We start from the raw sequence: 15,970 nt of genomic DNA, 5'->3' as shown, positions 1-15,970 counted from the left end.
TGGTCAGAGACTCTCCCATCACCCCTAGCCCCCTGACATGGGACTACATTTCAGAATCTTTGAAATCTTCAGTTTTGAAGGCAATGCCTTCCTCCTCGGGGGTGGGGGGAAAGGAATGGGCCGCAGATGAGCGTCTGTATGGCGCCCATAGAATGGCAGGTGGCACCTGGGCAGCTCCAGGGAAGGGCATGAGCAGAGGGCCAGGTAGAAGGGGGAGCTAGGTAAGAGACCTGGGCACATGGGCAGAGTTTACTAGCTGGATAGGGACCATCCTAATTTTTCTGCTCCCTGTCTGCCCTTTCTGAAAATTCCCTCCAAACTCTCTGTTGTGCCCGCCCTTCTCCCAGGCCAATTTGCTTTCCATACATCTCTCCACAAGCCCAGCTTAGTAGAAGCAGCACTACCTGGGCCCTCCCCGAAGGAGGAGCTCCTGCCCTCCTGCCCCACCAAGCAAGACCTTGAGCTTTAAAGCCACCTAGACTGTGTGACCTTGGGCAGTTGTCACATCTCTGGTTTTCCCGTCTGTAATGTGGAGTTGGTAATGGTCCCTCCCTCATGGGGCTGTTGCGAGGGTTCAGTGAGATGTGCTCGTGGCCCCCAGTCAATGCTTGTTTCCTTCTCTGCAGCCAGTAACTGTCTCCTTGCAGGGGGTCAGACAAGAGGCTCTTGGCGGAGGGGTTTCCCCTGGCACCCCGTTCCTGGGGTCCCTCCTCTGTAGGCCCTGCAGGCCCCTCCCCTCTGTAGCCTACAGGGTCTGTGGCATTCCTGGGAGGCCCTGGTGGCCCTAGCACTGCATGCGGGCAGGCCAGGGCAGCATGACAATCGTGGTCCCCAGCAGCAGCCCAGCCCACTCTCCACTCTGATCCTGTCTCTCCTCCCTGCTGCTGGGGACACGCCACTGCTCTGCAGATAGGACAGCCGTCCCTGGGCGCCTGAGGGCTGAGTGGGGAGGCTGGAAACAGCTCTCCCTCACAGACTGTGTGGGCAGTGCATTCAAATAGCTTCTGAAAAACCAAAGTTCAAGCCCGCCCCACTTTCCCCTGGGAGGCGCAGCATCCAGACAGGGAGAGTTCAGCCAACAGAGAATCTCCTTTCTGCACACTGCCACAGGCTCTCCTCCCTTCTGGCCCTCATGCAGCCACTCACGCAGGCACAGTCTCTGAAAGCACTGCGGGGACACCTGGGAGGCCCGGAGGCCTGACTCTGCCCCCAAGGTGCAGGAGGCATTTTGTTCATCCAGGCCTCAATTTTCCTCCTCTGCAGAATGGGCATAATGTGAATGCCTGCCTCCCAGGAGGATTCAACGAGTGTGATGTGAAATTGCTTGGTGAACTGCACAGAGACCTGTTTGTGCATGAGATCATTGGGGTTGGGCCAGAGGGCCCTTCTTAGGGTTCTGGGAGACAAGTGGAGACAGGAGAAATGGGAAACTAAGAACAGAGAGGAGCTCTCCCCAAGAGCCTGTGTGTCCTTGACAGGGAAGAGGGAGAATGGCAGCAGAGACCTGAGCCCAGGGACCGACCGCCTGTGGCCTAGCTCCTTAGAAGTGTACCGGTCTTGGGGACAGCCTGGTGGTGCAGCAGTTAAGTGCGCGTGTTCCGCTTCTCGGCGGCCTGGGGTTCACCAGTTCGGATCCAGGGTGTGGACATGGTACCGCTTGGCACGCCATGCTGTGGTAGGCGTCCCACATACAAAGTGAGGAAGATGGGCATGGATGTTAGCTCAGAGCCAGGCTTCCTCAGCAAAAAAAGAGGAGGACTGGCAGTAGTTAGCTCAGGGCTAATCTTCCTCAAAAAAAAAAAGAAGAAGTATACTGGTCAGTGGGAACCGAGGACTTGGCTGGACTCAGCCAGTTCTTACTCCTCCTCTGAATACACCCAGTGATTCATGAAGAGTGGGGATGATTGTGAGACAAATGTCATTTACCTGGTTCCAGCGCGATTCCAGGAGAAAGACAGGAGTTTCCGCTTTATCACTACACCAGGCATCGCATCCTCTCCTCACTGTGCTCAATGTACAGGCGTGCGTGCACTTGTGCGTGTGTGTACACACAGATGCGCGCACACACACATACACACTATGCACGACCACTCCAGACTTCAGTTGGGGCAACAGCTGCATCCCCAGAGGCTTCCAGCACAGAGAGGGCACAGAAACAGAGTCAGCCAATCACAGCCCTGTTGACCCTGGCAACCATCAAACCAATTAGAACCCCACCCCTGCATCCAGCAGTGCCTCCCAAACACCACACACACACACACACACACACACGCCAGCACACACACATAAACACACACACGCACACACATGCACACACACACACACAACCTTCAGGTTGCTGCATTGCCACAGCAACAAAACCACCACAGAGCAGAGAAAATGGGAAGTGGCCCACCCGTGAGAACAGACTGGAGCAGTCACTGGGGTGGGGATGCAGGCATCGTTGCTGAGGTCAGGTCACTGCAAGGGCCCCATGCTGGGTGGGAGGGAAGAGAGGGAACTGGTTCACCTGGGCTTTCTGGGTCCATTTTTTAGCCCTGAGCCTCAGTTTGCTTATATGTGCTCAGAGCATGCAATTACTTTTCAACTAATAAATAAGCATAGGAACTATAGATTCTTTTTCAGAAAACCTTAAGAATTTTGAGACTTCTGGGTAAAAGCTGATCGAGCCCCAGAAAGACCTAAAATCCCACCCTAAAATCGAGCTTATGAGTTCATTGTAGAGTTGGACCTTGATTCAACTGGAAAATGTTTCCTGATGTGTGCCAGGCACAGACGCTGACTTCAGCCGTGGGCGGGCAGACGCGTCGGCGTCCAGGAGACCTGTGGGTGGGGCTCGAGGCAGGTGCCGTAGGGATGGCAGTCTGCTCAGGGTCAAGAAAGAGGGCTGAGGCTCAGACCCTGAGGGCCCCACTGGTAGCCTGGCTTCCAGCTTCCATAGGTCATTGTCCTCCCTTCGGTCAGCTACCAGAGAGATCTTCACTAACAACAAAAATCTACCAACAGGCTCCTCGGCCCGGCTACTTCTCGTGCTCCCCACCAGTGGGCCTGTGAGTCTTCTCCTTCAGATCCTGAGGAAAGCTAAGGAGCTCCCTTTCTAGAATCGAAAACACACATGTGCAGCGTGTTCCATCCATTTGGGGAGCAACGGGCCTCTTTCAGCTCATCCATGGACCTGCTCGGGGAGCCATGGCAAATGAGGCCCCTCGTCACCTGGCCTCTGCCTGCCCCCCACTCGTACATGGCTGGGCACATCAAGCTACATTGTCTTCCCTTGCACACACCACTGTATTTCACGGCTTCAATGACTTAGCATGTGTTGTTCCCTCCACGAGAGAGGCTTCCCCCTTCACCTGTTACCTAGTGAATGCTTATTCGTTCTTAAAGCCCAGTTCAGGAGTCACCACCTCCTTGACAGGGTCCTCACTGCTGTCCAGGCAGCTGTGATCACTCCGCAGTCTGCAGCACTTCTGTTCTGTCTACTACTTCTCTCGTTGCAGGTCTCCTGATACACGGGGGCTCCGTGTCTGTCTTCTTTCCTGGGCTGTGAGTTTCCTGAGGCCAGAGACCACATCTTTAGGTTTTGGATCCTCAGTACCTAGCATAAAATAGGGCTGGAGAGCAAAATGGCAGAACCAAACTAGCAGAGGAAACGGAGCTGATAGAGGAAGACGAGAATGAGCAGGCTGGAAGTTAGGACAGGCGCCAGGAGAGGAGACGGTGACAAGAAGGAAAGAGGCATCAGGAGGAGCCTGGGGGTCAAGATGGTTAAGGACTGAGAGGCATCATGGCGTCTGGCGACGAGGAAGCCATTGGTAGGGGGACCAACTGTCCCAGTTTGCCCGGGACTCTCCCAGTTCTAGAATTGAGCATCCTGGGCAAATGCAGATGAGCAGTCCCCCTGGACTGCTGACCTTAACAAGGGCAGTTCTGGAAGTGGGAGGTGGGACAGAAGCCTGAATATGGGGGGCTGAGGGATGAATGGAAGGTGGGAAAGGGAGACTGGGGGTACTGGTGGCTGTGCCAGGAGGAGGGAGAGCAGGCAGGACCTGAGGATCCCAGCAGCTCCCAGGCCATCTGTCCTGCCCCCGCCGCCCTGGAGAGTAAACAAGGCTGGTGTGAGGAACACCCTGTCCACCTTGGCAACTTCTTCCTGAAAGGCTCTGGGCCCGACGCCTCTGTCGCTGACTGGTCCTCCCCGACACTCATCGCCGAGTGCCGGCGGCCCTCTGGCCCCTGCGTCTGGGTATTTTGTCCAGGAGGCACCATGGATCCTTGGCCTGCTGGCGGCTCCTCTCTTCTTTTGAGCTGTTATTTAAAAGTCTCCTTTTAGTTTGTGTATCTTGTCCAACTAATGAGGTTCCGCGCTTGTTGAAGGCAGGGTTCGCGCCCTCCCTCCCGGCTTCCCTCGCGTCCCCCTTTCCCTCCTCCAGCAAACACTAATTAAGTCCTGCTCCTCCAGGGGGCAGAGTCCCCGCCCTCAGGTATTGCCCGTCTGGGTTCAGGCCTCCCAAATGTGAGGAGTTTACACCCCTGAGCAGCGGGTGGGAGTCCATGCAGGGCTTCAGCGAGTCTGTGAAAACCCATAACGTCATGTGCCAAGACTGACTCTGGATGTGTGTGTGTGTGTGTGTGTGTGTGTAGACAGAGACGCCATGTTTCTAGAGAGAGAGTCGCTACAGATGACCATGGTCAAGTGGAGTCAAGATGCTGATTCAAGTCCTGTCTGTGTGATCTGGGCAAAGTGTTCCCCACTTGGTGCCTCCGTTTCCTAGTCTGCAGAATGGGGATAGAGTACCTCTCTCACAGGGCCTGGTGAGGCGTGGATGGGACACAGAGGTGAGTGACTCTGCACAGTGCGTGGGATGTAGCGAGAGGACGATTGATGTTAGCCGCTATTCGCCGGGAGAGGAGCTTCTGTGAGCCTCTCAATGGTTCTATGATCCAGGAAGGCCTAGGGGCCTGCGGGCTGTGGCGGGACAACTATGTGCTGGCTGATGGGGGCTGAAGGGGAACGGGTCTGAGATGTGGTCGGGACACCTTGAGTTCCTGTCTGCTCCTCCTCAGGACCCGGCTCCGAACAGTCGCTCACGAGGAAAGACATTTGAATGGGCCCCTGGCGGCACTGAGGAGCGCGGCCAGGTTGGAACGACAAGTCAGGAGAGACCAGAACTCCATTTCTCCCCGTTGGACGGATTAAAAAAAGAAGAAGAAGGCCTTTGCTCTTGATCGCATTAAAAAGCAATAGCCTCCACAGCAATTAGGGCCCGTAAATTACAGAGCCCGCCTCTGTCGGCCGCTGGCACCGGCTCATTAGCCAGGGTGCAGAGCACGCTGCCCGCCCTGCGGGAGCCGCCTCACTGCCCAGCGCCGGCTCCATAATTAAACACAAAAGCCCCGTCTCTGTCTCTTCCAGACACCCGCCAGCCCTGCTGGGGGACAGGGAGGCAGTGGGGAGGGCGGAGTGTGGGTGAGGCCTTGCCCCAGGCCCTGCTCGGGGAGGGAAATAGAGGGGTGTGTTGTGAGTGGGGAGCCCTGGGCCCCTCCCATGACCTTGGGAGGAGATTTGGGAAGTCCTCAGGGAGAGGAAGTGAAACGGCTTCGAATGAGAGGGGGGCCCACCTTCTGCCTCCCTGGCCGCCCAGCACCCACCTACCCAGAGCAGTGGGCCGCACTGGCTTCTACGGGAGGTTCTGAGTGGGACTTTAGGAGGTCAGGTCCTAGAAAGAGGCGGGGCATGAAGTCTTTGCTCCAGGTTTGTCTGAGAATATCTAAGCACTCCCCCGCACACACACACTCCGTTGGTTTGCAACCAGATGGGGGCTGACGGTCACGGGGCACGGGGCAGGGGGCAGGGGGAGCAGTCAGGAAGCTGTACAAGATGGCCTCAGAGGTCCTTGTCACCAGAATTGGAGTATGGAGTGGGCTAGCTGGCAGGTGCACGGGACAGCCCTGGAAATGTACCGAGGTGTGTGTAGCAGAAATCATTTGACAAGCCTCTTAGGGTAGGAGCAAGTTGCCCTCATGGTCAAGACTGGTCTAGCGACCAGACGGTGGGGTTGGCTAACCAGCAGAGCTTTTGCTTTACTCAGTGGGGAACTTAAACCAGTTGAGAGGCAAGAGGGGCTGAGGCTGGCCCAACAGTTCTCTGCCCACCCCTACCAAGCCCTCGGCTGCTCTTCTAAATCCACTTTGCACATATATTGAAAAGATATCCTGATGAGGAGGTGCCAAGTGATGGGCCTGCCCTGGATGCTCACGTGTCTCCAGCCAACCATGACCACTAGCTGGAAGGTAGGGAAGACCCCAGGGCTTCTGTATCCTACCCCACTGCAGCTGCCCAGGGCCCAGAGTGAGGACGGAGCAGGAGGAGAGAGGCGATGGGAGAGAAGGCAGCGGCCTGGGGCCTGGGGAGGGAGCACCCACACTCCTCCGGAGTGCGCCGGGCCCTCTGCCTGAGGGACTTGGGCCTGGCTGATGCGATGCCCTAAGCTCCAAGCTCCAGCTCCAGCAGTTGGATCCTGATGGAGAAGGACAGTCACAGAGAAAATCGTTCTGCACAGGCAAGAGGCGAGTTCACCGGGGACAAAGACAGGGAGACCCAGAGGCCAGAGCCTCTGAAACCCGGGCGTGGACAAAAGATGTGGATGCTGCTTGGCAGACATTTGCAAGGCATTTTATATTAAAACCGAGCGCTGGATTGGCGGCCAGTGCCCAGCTACAGCCCAGGGAACCGCCTCTGCTGACAGGGTCAGAAAAGTGCACAGAACGCCCCGGCCCTGCCCCCTCTCCCCTGGTGCTTATCCTGCTCTGACTGGCCCCAGGCCAACCCTGCCACCCACCCTGCCTCCCCCAATCTGGTGGAGGGAAGGAGGGTGAGGCCAGCCTTGGGGTGGTGACTCACAGTGCTGGCCTCTGAGGTCGCACAGCCCAGAGAAACGCCTGGGCAGGCTGTGCTCCTCTCACCCTCTCTCAAAAGCTCAGCTCTTCAGGAGCCCTTGGTCAGGCTTGAGGCATGTGCCCAGGGCAGAGGGAACAGCTGTCCCACTCCCACCTCAGCCTGAAGGAACCGATTTCCCAGCCCAACCTGTGGCCTGCTGGGACCAGCAGGGCGCCCTTGGTCACCACACCTTATGAACCTAGCCCTGGGACCATTGTTCCCTGGAGTCACAGCTGATTTCCCTGGGGGCTCCTCCCTTACCAGCTTCCCCTTTTCCTGCAGTCTAGGAGGGGCTGGGGCCCCCGAGCAGCCAGGTGTGGCCTGTGGGATGGGAATGGTGCCTGGCAGATGGGAGGGGTCAGGACAGGGGTCAGGAACCAGGAGCACTCTGGACAGGGCCAGGGTGGGGGGCCTATCTGGAGGAGTGAGGAAGAGGTAGAGGCTATACTCACAATCCCTTTTTCTCTGAGGTAAGCCTGTGACCAGAGTGGTGTGGACTACCAGGGCCTCCCAGGGACACACCTATCTAGGTGATGGAGCAGATACTGGGCCTGCTCAGCTTGGGACACACCTGCATGATCAGCTAGGTCCAGCGACCCTACACCCCACTAAACAGGTGTGTCCAATCAAAATACATCCAAATGTGTCAGGTACGACCAGGTGAAAAGGCACCTGAGCAGCCAGGCACTGGGGGTAAGTCTACCAGAGTGAACTGGTGTGACCAGGTACCATACCTGAATACACCAGGCTGCCCCAAGTCAGACCAGAGCGCCAAATGGACTGCAGGAAAAACCCACTGCAGGGCCCAGCTACACCAGGTGTCCAGCCAGCTTCACAGGTCCGCATCTGGCAGGGCCTGGTGCAGCCAGGGAAAGAAAGGGATTTGTGAACAGTCTGGACCCCCCAGGGCCAGACTCAGGGGGACTTGCTCCAGACATGAGAGCTTGTCCACGGTCCCTCCAGGGCATTAATACCGCTCAGCATTTCTTCCCCAGGATCCCCAGCATTCATGAACCCACGACTTCGCTCTTGGTAAACAGCTGGTGACTGAACCTGATCCAATATTTACTCCTGAGAGAGGGCGAGGGGCAGGCGTCGCCCAGGCAGCCTGAAGCTGCCGTTGGCTGGGTTCCGGACGGGGGGAGAGGAGAGGAAGGGAGAATTTGCTCTCTTTTCTCAGGTGCTAGAAGATTTCTCAGACTTCAGGTATCCCCGGACCCAACCATCTACCTCCTCTTCCTGGATGGGCCGGGAGGACTGGTAGGGGACTTTGTCCCCAGGGAAGTGTTCCTGAAAGGACTGAAAGTCGAGCAGATGAGGGACCTCAGCCAGGAGTTGTCAGCATCCCAAACCCCTCCCTTGAGACAAGAAAGCAGCCAAGCCGTGCCCAGGTGCCCCAGCGGGAGGCTTCCAGGGGGAGGAGGCCTTCCTCAGGAAGGGGTCAGCCTCCTCTTCCCTGAAAAGGGCCAGGGAGGAAAGGGGCTGAGACCCCACTACGGCATGGAAGCAAGCAGTGCATGGGCGTTAGGTCCAGTGGCTCCCACCTCAGGAAGGACGCGGACCCACCGCGACTCTGTAAGAACCCAGAAACCTGGTAATTTCCCCACATTTGGCATTTTAATTCTCCCTGGCATGATTAGCAACAAACCTTGAAACCCTATGTACCCTATAGGTCAGTTAAGGGAGAAGCAGTGGACGGCTGTCCCTCACGGGCTGGCCTGGAGAAGAAGCCCTGAGATGGAGCGAATCTGGGCTTCTTAAAGAAGGGCAGAGGGGCCAGCCCTGTGGCCGAGTGGTTAAGTTCCCGCACTCCACTTGGACGGCCCAGTTTCCTGGTTGGGATCCTGGGTGTGGACCTAGCACCGCTCATCAGGCCACGCTGAGGCAGCGTCCCACATGCCACAACTAGAAGGACCCACAACTGAAATACACAAGTATGTTCTAGGAGGCTTTGGGGAGAAGGAAAAATTTTAAAAATAATAATAGTAAAATAAAAAAACAAAAGAAGAAGGGCAGAGAGCAGGTGGAGAGTGGGGCTTGCTGAAGAGAGAGAAAAGGGGTGGGGTGGGTGGTGGCAGCCGGTGTGTTTTCCCGATGAGAATTGACTTTCCCGGGCCCTGTGATGTGCCAGCCCTTCAGACAGAGCACCGTCAATCCCCACGACAACGGGAAGCAGATATTGCTCTCCCGTTGTACCCATGAGGAAGCTGAAGCTCGCGGGGGTTAAGCGACTTTCCCAGTCACTTCATGAGAGGCAGAGTGGATGGACACACGCAGGCCTGCCTGAGCCCAGAGCACAGGTCTTTCCTGCAATGCCCCGGTGCTTGAGCGAGCGGGGCTCCCAGCCCTCTGGAAGCCCGCAGCCCGGCGCCCGCCACTGGGCAGGTCACACTGGGACAGGGGGTCTCTGCCACGCCCACAGAGTGCCTGAGCTCACATGCCTGATCCCCGCAGCCCCCAGAGACTGCGGGTCACAGGCAGCACCACGCAACAGAAGAACACACTTTCTGGCCGCTGGGAATCTGGATTCAGAGGCCACTCACTGGCATATGTGACCTTGGGCAAGCTGCTTAACTTCTCTGAGTTTGCTCGTCCCTAAAGAGAACCTTATCATGTCTACTTCATAGAGCTGTTCGAGGATTAAATGAGATAATGCGTGTAAAGTGTCTGGTACACAGCAGGCGCTTAATACACAATCATTCTCGGCAGGGCTGGCTTCATGGGCACGCAGTCATGTGGTCGCACAGGGCCCTGTGTTCAGAACGGCCCCACACCAGGAGGCCCAGGTTTGGTTTAACACTTGCTCTGCTGTTGTCTTCTTGAAATCCTTAATCCTCTGTGAACAAGGAGCCTGCCTTTTCTCTTTGCGTTGGGTCCCGCAGATTACCTAGCCCATGATGCTTGATAGTGTGGGTTCCTGTCCCTGAATCCAGAAGGACTAACTGTGCCCCACCCTCAGATAGGCCGCATTTTATCTTTCCATGATTTTCCATGCCCGGAAATGTTTCTGCCCATCCTCCACACCTCTTGCTGTTGCTTATGAGAAATCAGAGAGAGCCAGACAGAAAGACGGCTCCCCTTCGGCTTCCGGTGCCTGCGGGGGCCAGGAGGAGGTCATACGCCTCCTGGTTCTGGGGAGAGGGACTTTGGAGGAACCAGGAGCCCTGGCTCCTGGCAGTTGAGGGCTGTCTCCATGATGTCAGCAGCCCCATCAGATATTAAATGCCCCCAAGGTTGGGTGCCTCCAACTCCCCCACCTCGCTTCCTCCCTTGGGACCCAGCAGTGTCGCGACCCTCACCCCACCCACCAGAGTCTGGGCGGAGACAGAGCTCTGAGCAGTGAGGTCAGGAAATGACAGCCAGGGCAGGCGCTCCAGAGGCCCAGAACTGGAACCCAAGGCCAACTGAAGGCCCCCTCCAGTGCAGACTGCTCTGAGGCATCTGACCTCCCAGTGTCTGCCCTGTAGCTGTTTTTAGCCTCCCGTTTCCAGGGGCCCAGCTATTTGCGACACACACGCAGCCTGGGTCCACCCTGAGAAGCAGCGCTGCGGCGGAAGTGGAGACTGATAGGCGGGGAGCCTGGCTGTCTTCTCTCCTTCGCGCCCAGACTTAACCCAACTGCAGGTTAGCAGCCTTTTACAAGATGCTGGAGTAGGGTGTGGGAGAATGAGGGAGCCGACAGCGGAAGCGGAGGCTGCGGTGGAACCGCAGGACTAGGGGAGAGGAATGATAAGCCCCCCAAAAGCCCATGGAATATCAGAGCCAGAAGGGCCTTTGAGAAACCGAGGTCAGAGAGGGAAAGTAAGTCACCCAAAGTCACACAGCCAAGACCGGAACCTGGGTCACCTAATGCTCAGCCCAGAGGTCTTTGCATCTCCTCATTTGCCTTCAAGATCAGAGACAAACTGGGATAGTGGGGTGGTGAGGGAAAGCGAGACGGTCTCCTCCCCCCACACACCTGCTTCTGTATGGACGCACGCACATTTGGCCCTATTCTGGCTCTGACTCCTCCTGGAGACTGGTGAAGGGAGGTGCCAGACCCCGGCAAAAAGGGCAGCAGGGGACGAGGGATGTGCCCTCTGACCCCCATTGGCATGGCCTCTGAAGCCAGAGCCTCTTGGGGTGGCAGGATGCACATGCTTCTGTCAGGATTCTCTCCCAGGGCCTGACCTCCTCCTGCCTTCTTGAGTTCCACCTGAGATCCTGGGCCTCCTCGCGGGGAGGAGGGACCCGGAGGGTTTCACCTTCAGTGTGGGATCTTAAAGATAACATTACTTGCTAAGATTTATTAAGCACTTTCTATGCACCAACCACTGTTCTAAGAGCTTTTATTGATTGATTGATTGATTGATTGAGGAAGATTAGCCCTGAGCTAACATCTGCCACCAATCCTCCTCTTTTTGCTGAGGAAGACTGGCCCTGAGCTAACATCCGTGCCCATCTTCCTCTACTTTATATGTGGGATGCCTGCCACAGCGTGGCTTGACAAGTGGTGCCATGTCCACACCCGGGATCCGAACCGGCAAACCCTGGGCCACAGAAGCCAAACGTGTGAACTCAACCGCTGCACCACTGGGCTGGCCCCTAAAAGCTTTTTATGTATCAACTCATCTAATACATAGCCCTATGGAGATAGACACTATCATTGTCCCTATTTCATAGTTGAAGGAACTGAAACACAGAGAGGTTAAGTAACTTGCCCAAGGTCACACAGCTAGTAAACAATAGAGCTGGGTCATCAACCTAGGCAGCCTGGGAGTGGGTAGGCTGTGCTCCTCCACTCCTTCCCAAATGAGTGCCACCCCTTTGGGCTCCTAGCTCCGTGGTCTTGTCAATAACACCTGCTTGATCCCCACCCAGTTTTTAGTGGGAAAAAGCTATGTCTATTTCTTCCCATATATATACCCACTGATTCAGTTCCTCGCCCCTCCCATGCCTGGGTGCTGGGCACTGTTGCCCAACCAGGAGGTAAATGGAAAGTTTAGGGGGCCCAGCTCTCTCTCCTGGCCCTTCTTTCCTTCCCCTGAGAACACCCCTGAATGGCCTATGCTGCCACCTCCTGGCCACTGAGGGCCAAGGCCGGCTCTATGGGTGTTTCAGGGTCCCTCCTTCTCTCCATTCTCTCTTTCAGGGATGTTGTCCTCTCCCAGGGCTGGGTGATCATCCACATGCTGTTGACTCCCAAATGTATATATTTCTTGTTACTCCAGGTTTCTCTTCTTGTCTTGTTGTGATATAATCGACACACGATGCTGCGTGAGTTTAAGCCGTACGACACGGTGATTTGAAGTGATTACCACAGGAAGTTTAGTTAACATTCCTCACCTCATGAAGTTACCTTGTTCTTTCTTTTGTAGTGAGAATATTTAAGATCTACTCTCCGCCCAAATCTTGATCTCTTCTGAGCCCCAGGTCTGTGTGTCTCGATGCAAATGGCTCTGACACCGCAGTGCCCGCAACTCCCCTCGGTGCAGAGCTGGGCCCAGACCCTGGCATCCTGGCTCCTGACTCAGTTCTCAGAATGCGGCACAGGACAGGGTAAAAAAACCAGCGCCCGGAGGAGGACAAGAGAGGGACTCCATGCTGGCGGGCGCCGGAGTCAGGATTCAGACCCCAGCCAGAGCGGCAGCAACACCAGTGTGCTTCCTAGGGCAGGCCTGCCCCTCCTGGGGGTTTGGAGAAGGGAATGAGGAAGTGTTACCCAAGCTGAAGGGCTGGCGAGCCGGCTGGGGTGTCTGGGCAAAGGCTTTGTGGCTGAGGATGCGGAAGGTGCTGGATACGGGGCTCCCTGCCCCAGACTAAGGACACGGCAAGAACGAGTGCCACGGGGAGAGAAGGTGACTGGCTTCACTGAGGGGACCGGAAGAAGAACCAGAACAAGGGACAGAGAAGGAGCAAGCAGTCGGACCAAGGAGTCGAAGCGCAGACAGACTCCCGCGTCTTGGCGCAGGGGCTGGAAATTACAGCCCACCGCCCGCCTGCTTTTGTACCGCCTGCAAACTAAGAAGGGTTTTTACGTTTTTAAATGGTTGAAAAATTCAAAAGAAGAATATTTCATGACCTCTGAAAATTATATGAAATCCGAGTCTCAGTGTCTGCAGATAAAGCTTTGTGGGGACCCAGCCACGCGTCGACTGTGCATTGTCTGGGACTGCCTCCGCCTCCTGCTCTGGGCTCCATGCTGCAACGGCCGAGGCCAGCGGTGGCCACAGAGACCACACGCCCACAGAGCTTAACATATTTACTATCTGGTCCTTCACAGGAACATTTGGGGACCCCTAGCTTAGAGGAAAGGGCCCTGGGCCACAGGACCTGTCCCGGGTAGGAGGGGAGGCAGCCTGTGGGGGACGTTCAGACTGTAGACGCGGGGACAAGGGTGACAAAGGAGCGGGACAGGGTGGGCCTTGGGAGGCCTTGGCCTGAGCACCTGCACTGATTTCCCCACAACAGAACCCCCCAACAATGACCCTGCATCTTCCCAGCCCCTAGCCGGCTCCCCGGGGGGTATCTAAAGGGATGCAGACTCTGCCACGTCCCCTCTGGCCTGGGACCCCAGCCCCACCATTATGGCCTGTGTGGGCTTGAGCAATTCCAGTACCTCCAAGCCTTAGGATCTCTATCTGGAAGATGGGATGATGACGCAGACCCTGCAGGACTGTTGAGAATTTTGTAAGGCAAAGTTCATGGCACAGATGTTGGTGCTCAGTGGCATCCTGAGATCCACAGACCCTGTTGTTGGTGAGAGCAGGCGCTCTGCCTGCCGCTCGGCTAAGGAGGTGGGCGCACCACCTGACGCGTCCACCAGAGGGCAGGAAGGCCCTGCTGGCGGCTGGGAGGGTGTCAGATGGAGCCGTCTGCAGGCTCCCCGCCTGGGGAGAGGTGCCGGCCCCGCTGTTCACAGCCCTGGCCTTTGATCAGCTCCTGTTCTCTCCGCAGCCTGCTGAGGGACAGACTGGTACAGAGCCTCCTGCCAGGGGCGGGCCAGACTTCCTGCTTGCCCTTTCTGTGTCCCCAGAACTGAGGCCAGGTCACTGAGTCAATGCTCCTTCTCCAGTCTATTTGCATGTCATCCTCCAAAGACCGTGGACGCAGGCAGAGCAGGTGGGAAAATGCCCCTGGTCCCAGCAAGGGACCTAAGCTCAGAGAGGTTGAGACATGCCCAGGTTCCCACAGCTGGTTAGCAGGGTGGCTGGGCTGGCAGGGCCGGCTCTCTCCCGGTCAGCAGGCGCTGTAATGACCATATGACCATACTCCCCCTGAGGCTCCACCTGCTGCAGTTCCCGCCTCTGCCCTCCTGGTTGGTGAACTACCCCCCCCCCCCCCCCCCCCCCCCGCCCCAGCCCAACTTCCACCGAGAGCTGGCTGCCCAGGGATGTGAGGGCAGCGACTGCTCTGTCCAGGGACTTTTGCTGCAGTTGGGAACACACGGGCCGATGGACACATTCACACACAGATGTGAGGCTTGGCGGCGGACAATGACGGAGAGGTTGTGTGGGGCTGGGGGTGGTCAGGGAAGCTGCGGGGAGGAGGGCCTTGGGGGAGCTGCAGGAGGAGAGTGAGGAGGCAGGGACGCCCCTGATCTTTCAGAGCGTGCAGTGGACCAGACGAGTCTGTAGCAGACGGCAGAGAGGAGGGCGAAACGGGAGCCCGTGAAGCTGGGGGAGGCCACCTTGCAAGGAGCCTCGAATACGAGGCTAAGGGAGGTGGATTTGATCATGGGGGCAACGGGGAGACATAGAAGGCTGTTGTGGGAGGGTGTGGCAGGAGACAGTGGTGTTTCAGGAAGGCTGACATGAAACTGATGAGGAGACTGGGCTCATTGCGAAGGAAGCAGGGGAGAACGTTTCTAAGGTCCAGGCTTACGGTGACTGTAGACACCATGGAGAGGGGATGGGTTCTGGGTGTCAAGCCTAACGCGACACGGGAGGGTGAAGGAGGACAAATTGGGGACAACCAGAGAGTCCGGCAGCGTGGGTATGTGTGAGCAGGGATGTGGTGGGGAAAGGCGATTAATTCTTTTTCTGTGAGGGTGAATTTGAGGATATCAGGTAGAAATGCTGTGTGCAAACATCGAGATACGGGGCGGGGGCGATACTGGGAGAGAGTCAGGGCTCAAGACGTAGAAAAGAGGGGAATCGGCCACATGGACACGATCGCTGAAGCCTGGGAGGGAGGGGGGCTGCCAGGCGCGCGGTGTGGAGAGAGGCGGCAGGGAGAGGAAGCAGAAGGGGCGGGCCTGGGGGCAGGGGGCGCAGCGGCCTCCCCTAGTCCATCCACTTCCTGGTCCCCGGGGCCCTGAGTGGAGCACATGGCTCCCCTCTGGCACAGATGACTGGTTCAAGGGGGACATTGTCCTAAGTCAGGCCAGTCAGAGAATGACAGCACTTTTGATGGAGTTGCAGGAAGAAGAAGCTCTTTGCATCAGACGCGAGCAAAGAGGCAGGTAGGACCCACAGCACTTGCCTCCCACCTGGGGCCCCAGGGCGACACAGCCTGAGGCTGAGGAAGTCAGAGCTGGGCATGGAAAGAAACTTGGCCCTCGGTGACGGTGACGTCCCCGAGCTGCTCCATCAATCCATCAAACCACGGTGAGCGAATAAATGTCCTTTGTTGTTTAAGCTAGGTAGCTGCAGTTTTCTGTTTCCTGCAAATGGAAGATTCCTTACTCACATAGAAGAAGGAGAACCTGAAGAATGTCACTTTTTGGTAATTGAGGGAGAAGATCTCAAAATGGAGGGAGGGATGAACAGTATCAAACGCTGAGAGTGTCAGGTCAGAGATGTTTTATCATCCAAAAGTTGTGTGACACAAGAGGAAACAGGGCCGTCCCAGTGGCGCAGCGGTTAAGTGTGCACGTTCTACTTCGATCCCGAGTGCAGACGTGGCCCTGCTTGTCAAGCCATGCTGTGGCAGGCGTCCCACATATAAGGTAGAGGAAGATGGGCATGGATGTTAGCTCAGGGCCAGTCTTCCTCAGCAAAAAGAGGAGGATTGGTGGCAGATGTTAGCTCAGGGCTAATCTTCCTCAAA

Source organism: Equus quagga, chromosome 13 (genome assembly GCF_021613505.1).
Source record: "Equus quagga isolate Etosha38 chromosome 13, UCLA_HA_Equagga_1.0, whole genome shotgun sequence".
Lineage (NCBI taxonomy): Eukaryota > Metazoa > Chordata > Mammalia > Perissodactyla > Equidae > Equus > Equus quagga.
This window is presented reverse-complemented; position numbering follows the sequence as displayed.